This window comes from Vombatus ursinus, unplaced genomic scaffold (assembly GCF_900497805.2).
Source record: "Vombatus ursinus unplaced genomic scaffold, bare-nosed wombat genome assembly UNPS02014864.1, whole genome shotgun sequence".
Classification (NCBI taxonomy): Eukaryota; Metazoa; Chordata; class Mammalia; order Diprotodontia; family Vombatidae; genus Vombatus; species Vombatus ursinus.
The window spans coordinates 17,674,293-17,682,803 of record NW_020954642.1 but is presented as its reverse complement, the minus strand read 5'-3'; the positions used below and the strand labels follow the sequence as shown (position 1 = coordinate 17,682,803).

The following is an 8,511-nucleotide window of genomic DNA, read 5'->3' as shown; positions in this document are numbered from 1 at the left end:
GATGGATGGATGGATGGATGGATGGATGGATGGATGGATCCAGTAAGGTTTTTTGATAACATGAGTGAGACATGATCAGGTTTATAGGTAGTACAGAAGCAGCTGGGAGGAGGTGTGGAAAGGGGAAAGGAGAGAAGGAGAGAGACAGAGACAGAGACAGAGAGATTAAAAAATAGTGAAAGGGAGAATGATTCAAATGGCAATCTTCTGAAAAATACTGGATGGAATGGGATCATTTCTGTGTGTAGAAAGCTTAGCCTTAGTGAAGAAAAGGTCCACTTCCTCATGAAAGACAAGAGGTAAAGGAGGAGATAGTAACAGAAAGCATATGATTAATATGAGATAAGGAGGAGGGAATATGAGGGAGCTCAGTGGATGGCCTCATTTTTTTTTTCTGCAAAATAGAAAGCAAGGTTCTGAGTTGAGATGGTGAGGAGAGGGGAGCCATGAGAAGTTGAGGAGGGATGCAAAGGTTTAGAAAAGCCACTCTGGTGAGTGAGATGGTAAACTGATTACAGAGGTGCAGAAAGATTGCCTTGCCACAGTGAGGACACAGTTAAGATTATGTAACATTAACCTGTATGGACACAGGCAACACGATTTCATGTTTTTCTTGATCTTCATTCAGCAGAATGCAAAAAGAGCAAAAGGAATGCATGATGGGAGAAAGCAAAGGCTGAGGTTTGGCAGGGAATGATTTGTCATAAGATAACAGGTCAGTGTAGAAATGAAATGGTTCGCTAAAGGGTTAAGATGGGGAAGGCAAGAGAGTATAACCAGGCAGGGGTGATGGCCTGGGAAAGAACTGAGGGGTGGGGAGATTGAAGGTCAAGAATGAGGATGAAAAACAAGGTTAGGGGGTACCAGGTAGAGAATATAGTGGAATGACAAGAGATTATAATTAAAGAAATTTCAGAGAAAATAAACATAGAAGTGGAACACTCATGATTCAGAGTAAAATGAAGGGTGTTACCATCTTTGTATCTAGCTGAGGTGGGGTGGAGGAGTAGGTTATGAAAAATGAATACACTGAGGAACTGGGGAGTTAGAATGTTGAAGGGAATATCAAGAGGAATGTTGAAGTATGAAGTATGAAGTATGAATGTTCAGTATGAAGGTGGGAGTTGGGAGAGAGAGAAAGACTGGAAACAAGGCACTGAACTCCTTGAGAAAGGAAGGAGAGTGTCCCAGAGGATGTGATAAATGACAGCTACTAGAATCTTGATTGGGTGATGAATGTAAATTGAATGAGCCTCAAAGGAGGAGAAGTTGCTGAATGATGGTGGTAGAGGGAAAGCCTGGAATTGGTAGTGGGAAACAAGGAGTATTTTGGCTTTCTTGTGATGGAGGTATGAGTGAAAATGCAAATAGTGCTAGAAATGATCACCAGAAAAGCTGTGTCCTCGGGGGAAAAAAAGTCAGGTTTTGGTGAGTACAAGTAGGTAGAAGGGGTAAGAAGAAAAGGGTTAAAGATGAAAACAGTTTTGTTACTTATGGAGCAAGCATTCCAGAGAGCACAGTGAATGGGGGAGATAGCTTTAGAGTAAGACACTATAGAAAATTGGCACTTGGAAAGGTAATGTAATCATGAGCTTTATTACTATGTAGTACAGCAAGCTGGGGTTAGGTTAACACAGTAGGACCATCCTGTTTTCTTGTTTGGTAACACTAATGGTAAAGTACCTGCTGCTTGATAAAGCCTTTGTCTTCCTGATGATCTGTCTGTTAGTCTGTCTATCCATCCATCTATCTATCTATCTATCAGTCTATCTATCTATCTATAATCTGAGGCCAAGGAAGAAGTGAATTTATTGGTCATAAGAACCAGGGCCATAATTTGAAATTGGGTCCTCAGGCCACATATCTAGTGCCTTTTCTACTATATCATGATTAGCTTGTAGGGAAGGCAAGGGAAAGCAAGAGATATGTTGTCTAGTCAGTAATTTATGTTTATCATCATTCAACCACTCAGAGATCTGGAAATTCATCAAGGAAAAAATTCTTGTACTCACATTTCAGTGAGGACCAATCTCACCTGAAGAAGCCAAGGATGCCCAGCCTGTACTGGATGGTGACCACTACCATATTATGAGTGGCAGAAAATATCGAACCGTCATATTGGAAAGCAGCACCAGAAGTGAGAGCACCACCATGGATCCACACCATCACCTGCAGGAATTAGACATGGTTTTCCTCACAGGAACAAATCCCACCAAGCATGACTCAGCCACTATTTTGCTCAACAGGAGAATACTGTATCCTGTTATCTTGTGATCAATGTTAAAGTAGCTCTAAATGTGAGTAAATTTACTTATCAAGATACTGTACATCAAGAGCTGACAGGATATGCATCAGAGCATCTCAGGTAAGAGCCCACTTAACCTGACTCAGAGGCAGTTCAGATCCTCCTTGGAATCTTCCTGGAAGAACCTTCCTAAGGTTCTCCAACTGCCAAAGATTCACACGGAGCAAAACAGCCTCTTCTAAAGGATCCTTGTTCCCTTGGAACAGGAAAAGGAGGCAGGACTCCCTTCTAAGGGACACAGACCCAACCAGACAACAAAGAATGCGTTGTGGGAAATAAGCTCTCGGTGTCACATCATCTTGTGAGTGTTTCAACTGTGGCCCAGAGAACCTTTCTATGTAACAGTAGCTGCTCTCTCAAAGCCAAGAGAAGCTGCTAGAATAGGTTACCAGCACTAGGCTATGCCTTGGATTGGTTCTTTTTTTTTTTTAATTTATGGAATAAAACAAACATTTCTATAATATAGTAGAATCAAAAAGACGATTGCATAGGAAAATGCAAATCCACTATGTACAATTTGCTATTCCTTTTAAATACACATCCAAGTTTTCAAAGTAAATTTTTTTAAAATTTTTGGCAGGAATCGAACACGCAATGCTAAGCTTTGGGAATACAAATACCAACAGAAGGACAGTCCATGCATGCTGGGAGCTTATATTCTAATGGAGGGAAACAACACATAAAGGATGGGGGGCAAATGAGGGGGGAAGAAAGGAAGGTACTATTCAGAAAGTACTGGGAGAGTAAGGAGTGTAGTATGGAGAGGAATGAAGACATGGTTGGCTAGGGCCTGCTCTTTAAAATCGAAGTTTGAAGGGCTCCCATCAGGTGGAACCTGGCATGTTGTCAGGCTGCCCATTCTAATTTTGAACAGTTCTAATCCTTAGCATGTCTTTCCTGACATCAAACCTAATTTTGCCCCTTTGCAACGTCCCCCCAATCTTGCTGGTCCTGCCCTTGGGGAACCAAACAGACCAAGTTTAATTCCTCCTTCCCATTATGGTCTTACAAGTGTTAAGACCAAGGCTACTTCTACCCTCATCAAACCAATGGGATCCAAACTGGTAATGGGTATGAGGCAAGATCTCCACACTGATCGTTCTGTACTAGCTGCTGCATCACCACTTCTCAGGGATGTTGTAGAGGATGGTCCTTGGCCAGGTAGAAGTGGGTCTAGATGGCTTCCCAAGTGTCTTTTGATTCTGACACTCTGTCATTCAGCCAGTCTCCACCCACTCTCCTCTTGAGGACATGGAACTGCCAATGAGGGCCGAAGTAAATAGACACCATGACTCCAAGAACCTTCCCCAGGGAAGTAGGAATCTGTTTCAATGGCTCTGTCAGGGGCTGCATGCTGTTAAATGTACTTAATCATAGCCAATTCCCTTCAAGGTAGAATGGTTAGAACAACAAGTGGATAGAAAGGGGAAAGGATGAGGCCCTCCTAACCTCAGCTTCCCCATCTGTAAAACCAAGGGTTTGGAAAGAAAGAAACAACCATTTTTAAGCACCTACTATGTGCCAGGCACTGAGTTAGCACTTTACACACGTCTCATTTGATCCTCACAACAACCCTGGGAATTACATACTGTTGTTATCACCCCTATTTTACAGTTGAGGAAAAGGCCCAGGATCACACAGCTAGTTAGGCATCTGAGACCAGATCTGAACTGAGGTCTTCCTGAATCCCAACCCATTGCTCTCACCGCTGTAGCACCTTGCTGCCTTTAGGCAGCCATGGAAAAGAGTCACCGCTGCACACAGGAGGCCACAGAAAGTCAGGAAGAAGCACTGGGACTATGGTTGGCCTATGGAGTGGTTAGAGACTTGTCTGGGTGTGGTAAAAACTGGAGTATAGTCTGAGCCCTAGCAATTGGGAGTCAGAGTAACTGACTTGGTGAATGAAGAACAGTTATGTGATGTGAACCAGCTTGCCCCCTCCCCATACCAGCTGGAACCTCTCTCACCTCAGAAAGGCCTAAAACCTGGATTGGCCAATCAGGAGAAAGACATTTGTTGGCCCATTCTGAGCTTAACCTTCCATAATGCTTTGCATGTTCTGACATAACAGACATGCTTTGCTTTGCTCTCTGAGTAAACCCAAGCCCTCCTGCTGGATTTTGCTGACTGGGAATATTCTTCTGCCAATGACATGGCCCACTGGACATTTCTCTTATCTTTTTATGGCCCTACCACATTAGAGGCACTATCTTGACACTCCTTCTTTATGATATCCTATGTTTACTGTTGGCAGAAAACTAGAAATCCTGGGATCACACTATTTATTTTATGAAACTATAATTTTGGCTAATGAAGGACACAGGCATCTTAAGCCAGGAAATAAGAAAGGGATGAGAAAGAATGGCTCTGAAGATTTAAAGTCCCCTTTGTCTATCCTTCCTTGAGTTGATTTTCACAATGAACATTCATGCATATCTCTATATACATGATTCGCCAGCTTTCAGAGAAATAAACATGCACATGCAGCCTAATTTTGTTTGTCTTTCCTAGAACAAATTCTGTAAAGATTGACAGCTGACAGTGAGAAAATAGCAAGTTCTATGTTAAAGAATTTAGTGAATGTATAAGAAAGAATAGGAGTAATGAGGGAGTGTGGAAGAGATGACTTTAGTTGGATTCTATGCTAAGGAAAGAGCTGAAATCAACTCAATGGTCAGCTTGGCATAGAAAGTCCTCCACAATCTGACTCCCACACTTTATGTTCTAGTTCATTGTGTCTGCTTACTGTCTCTGGCACATGACATTTCATTTCCTGTCTCTGGAGACAATTCCACATGTCTGGAATGCTCTCAATCCTCCTCCCTTCCTGGAAGAGTCAGGGAGGATATAGAGTAATTCTTGACAGGGATGGGTTGAACTAGAGGGCCTCAGAGGACCCCTCCAACTCTGAGATTCTATGATTCTTTTAGTGCCCACCTTCCCTCAGACCAAGGGGTAGAACTTTGATGAGACTTCCAGTAGACAAACAATATGGCTCCCAGAACTTTCTTGAGGGCTGTTAGCTCCCAAAAAATAGCAATTTTTATCTTGTTCCCAGGATTTTTGTTCCCATTTGGCACAATTCTTAGAATCTTCCCTGAGTCAATCAGCATCTATTACAGGTCAAAGGATATCACAGAATTGAAGAATTTTAGTTGTGGAAATTGGATCTTTTAACCAAAGTCACAATTCTACGAGACATAGATGGTCACTTGATTTATTACAGGAGAAAGGCTCATGCATGTGGGAACTCCATACACCAAGGAGCCTACCCCACAGATGATGCCTTGGATATTTATGGAGTACAGGAAAAAGGAGCGGTCTCATGGGAGGAGTAGAGGGCAATCCCTTTGGGAATGGAAGTGCTATGGGAGGAGGAAGGGAGCAGTAGGGGAGGGGAAATGAGAGGGAGCAGTAGGACTTGGGAACATCAGACCATGGAGAGAGGATGTTCTGCTTACCTGAAAGGGTCTCAGCTGCACAAACAATTTATCAGTGTGGGCAGACTGGACACAGCCAGAAAACTTGATAGAGTTCAGTTATGAAAGATCAGTGTTATGTTAGTTTAGGAGGCTTCATCTCTGGAAAATAGGTTAACTCCAGAACACAAGTTCAAGGGCCCCTCCACAGATCTCAGGGACCATCTAATCCAACCCATATTGGGAAGAAATCCCTCCTGTAACAGGATCATACTGGACTGACCACACCCACCTGTTGTTCATAACTTAGCCTGTTACTTGGCTCATTACCTTCTTCATTCTCATTACTTGATTTCTCTAATCATCTAAAGCTATGTCCAGGTATTTCCTTATTAATTGCTAAATTAGAACATTTCTCTTTAGTCAATTAAGCTTTAAGATAGTTCTGGAAATGCTAGCAATAGCAATAACATAAGAGGAAGAAAGGCAGAGAAGTGGGTCAAGAAGAGAGACAATTATTTCAATTTGTTAATGACATAATAGTTTACTTAGAAAATCCAAGGGAATCAGCAAAGGAAGTAATAGCTCCAAAAAAAGTTGCAGACTACAAAATAAACCCACAATAACAAATTGCACTTCTACATAATATAGCAAAATCACAAAAGCAATAGTAAAAAGATCCATCCAAAATAGTTGAAAAAATGCATAAACCAACATCTCACACCATATACCAAGATAAAGTCAAAACAGGTACGTTATTTAGACACAATAGGTGACACCATAAGCAAATTAGGAGAGCAAGGAATAGTTTACCTGTCAGATCTATGGAGAAGGCAAGAATTTCTCACCAAACAAGAGATAGAGAACATTATGAAATATAAAATGAATCATTTGAGGGGTAGCTAGGTGGGACAGTAGATAGAGCTCTGGCCTTGGAGTCAGGAGGACCTGAGTTCAAATCCAGCCTCAGACACTTGACACTTACTAGCTGTGTGACCTTGGGCAAGTCACTTAAAAACTCGATTGCCTAAGCAAAAAAAAAATAAAATAAAATGAATCATTTGGATTACATTAAATTAAAAAAGTTTTTTTAACCAACACCAACATAACCAAGATTAGAAGGAAAGCAGATAGATAAGAAACCATTTTTATAGCAAGTGTTTCTGATAAAGCCCTCATTTCTCAAATACACAGAAAACTGAGTCAAATTTATCAGAACACAAGTCATTCCCCAACGGATAAATGGTCAAAGGGTAGGATCAGGCAGTTTCCACATGAAGAAATTAAAGCTATCTATAGCCATATAAAAATGTTCTAAATCACTACTGATTAGACAAATGCTAATTAAAACAATTCTGAGGTAGACCCTCACACTTATAAGATTGGCTAATATGACAGAAAGGGAAAATAAGAAATATTGGAGAAGATATGGGGAAATTGGGACACTAATGCACTCTTGGTGGAGTTGTGAACTTATCCAACTATTTTGGAGAACCATTCAGAACTATACCCAAAGGGCTATAAAAATGTGCATACCTTGTGATCCAGCAATACCACTTTCTAGGTCTGTATCCCAAAGACATCATAAAAAGGGGAAATAACCCACATGTGCAAAAATGTTTACAGCAGCTCTTTTTGTGGTAGCAAAGAATTGGAAAGTGAGGTAATGCTCGTCAATTGGGTAGTGACTGAACAAGTTGCAGCATATGAATATAATGGAATATCATTGTGCTATAAGAAATAATGAGCAGGCAGATTTCAGAAATATTATTTATAAAAAAAGAAAGAGAAAATAAAGAAATAAGCTGTGCCACATTTTCTCATGCAAATGCAGAGCTACTATTTCCAGTTTGAAAAAAGATCCTCCCCCAATCCTCACTCTTATCAACTTCCTTGAAAATGAATCAGCTTTCCCTCCCTCCCCACCCCACCAGCAGCTCATAGAAGAGGTTTTTTATATAACACATTGGAGAGGACATCAATTTCTCAGCAGCAAACTGAGTTCGGCCTCCTGAAATCAAACTAGCAATAATCCTTCACCCCTCTTCCACCCACCTAATCAGTCAGTGAGGGCAACAAGAGAAAAAACAATGCACAAACCCCGTGTCTCCAATGGGAAAATCCAAGTGCTACTTAAAGGACTTCCTCCTGAGACCTTGTCTTAGGCATATTTGAAAAAAAAAATTAGATTGAATCTATAAAGGCAAAAGAAGACAGATCTGAAACTCTATATATCGAATAGGGATATGCTGGTAAATGTGTAATAACAACCTCTCTGAAAAACAAAAATGAACAAACAAATGTATCCGTGACATACGCTTAATTTAATCTCTATTAGTCACATTGTTTCCAACACTTAAGTCTAGACAATTAACAGAAGGATAAATTAAGCCTTGAATTGTAGCATTTTCTGATTCCAGGGACCATCTAATACAACCCATATTGGGAAGAAATCCCTCCTGTAACAGGATCACATAGGACTGACCACACCCACCTATTGGTCATCCCTTAACCCATTACTTGTCTCATTACCTTCTTCATTCTTATTACTTGATTTCTCTAATAATCCAAAGCTATGTCCAGCTATTTCCTTATTAATTATTAAATTAGAACATTTCTCTTTAGTCAAACTTTAAGATAGTTCTGGAAATGCTAGCAATAACAATAATATAGGAGGAGAAAAGTCAGAGAAATAGGCCAAGAAGAGAGACAATTATTCCTATTTGTTAATGACATAGTAGTTTACTTAGAAAATCCAAGGGAATCAGCAAAGAAAAAAACTCCAAA

The 8,511-nt window shown here is 40.6% G+C and overlaps 1 pseudogene; it reads right to left on the bottom strand.

Moving 5' to 3' along the window:
* The window catches only part of LOC114027937, a 26,312-nt pseudogene extending 20,285 nt beyond the window's left edge, over nucleotides 1-6,027 (bottom strand).
* Nucleotides 6,028-8,511: the final 2,484 nt, after the last annotated feature.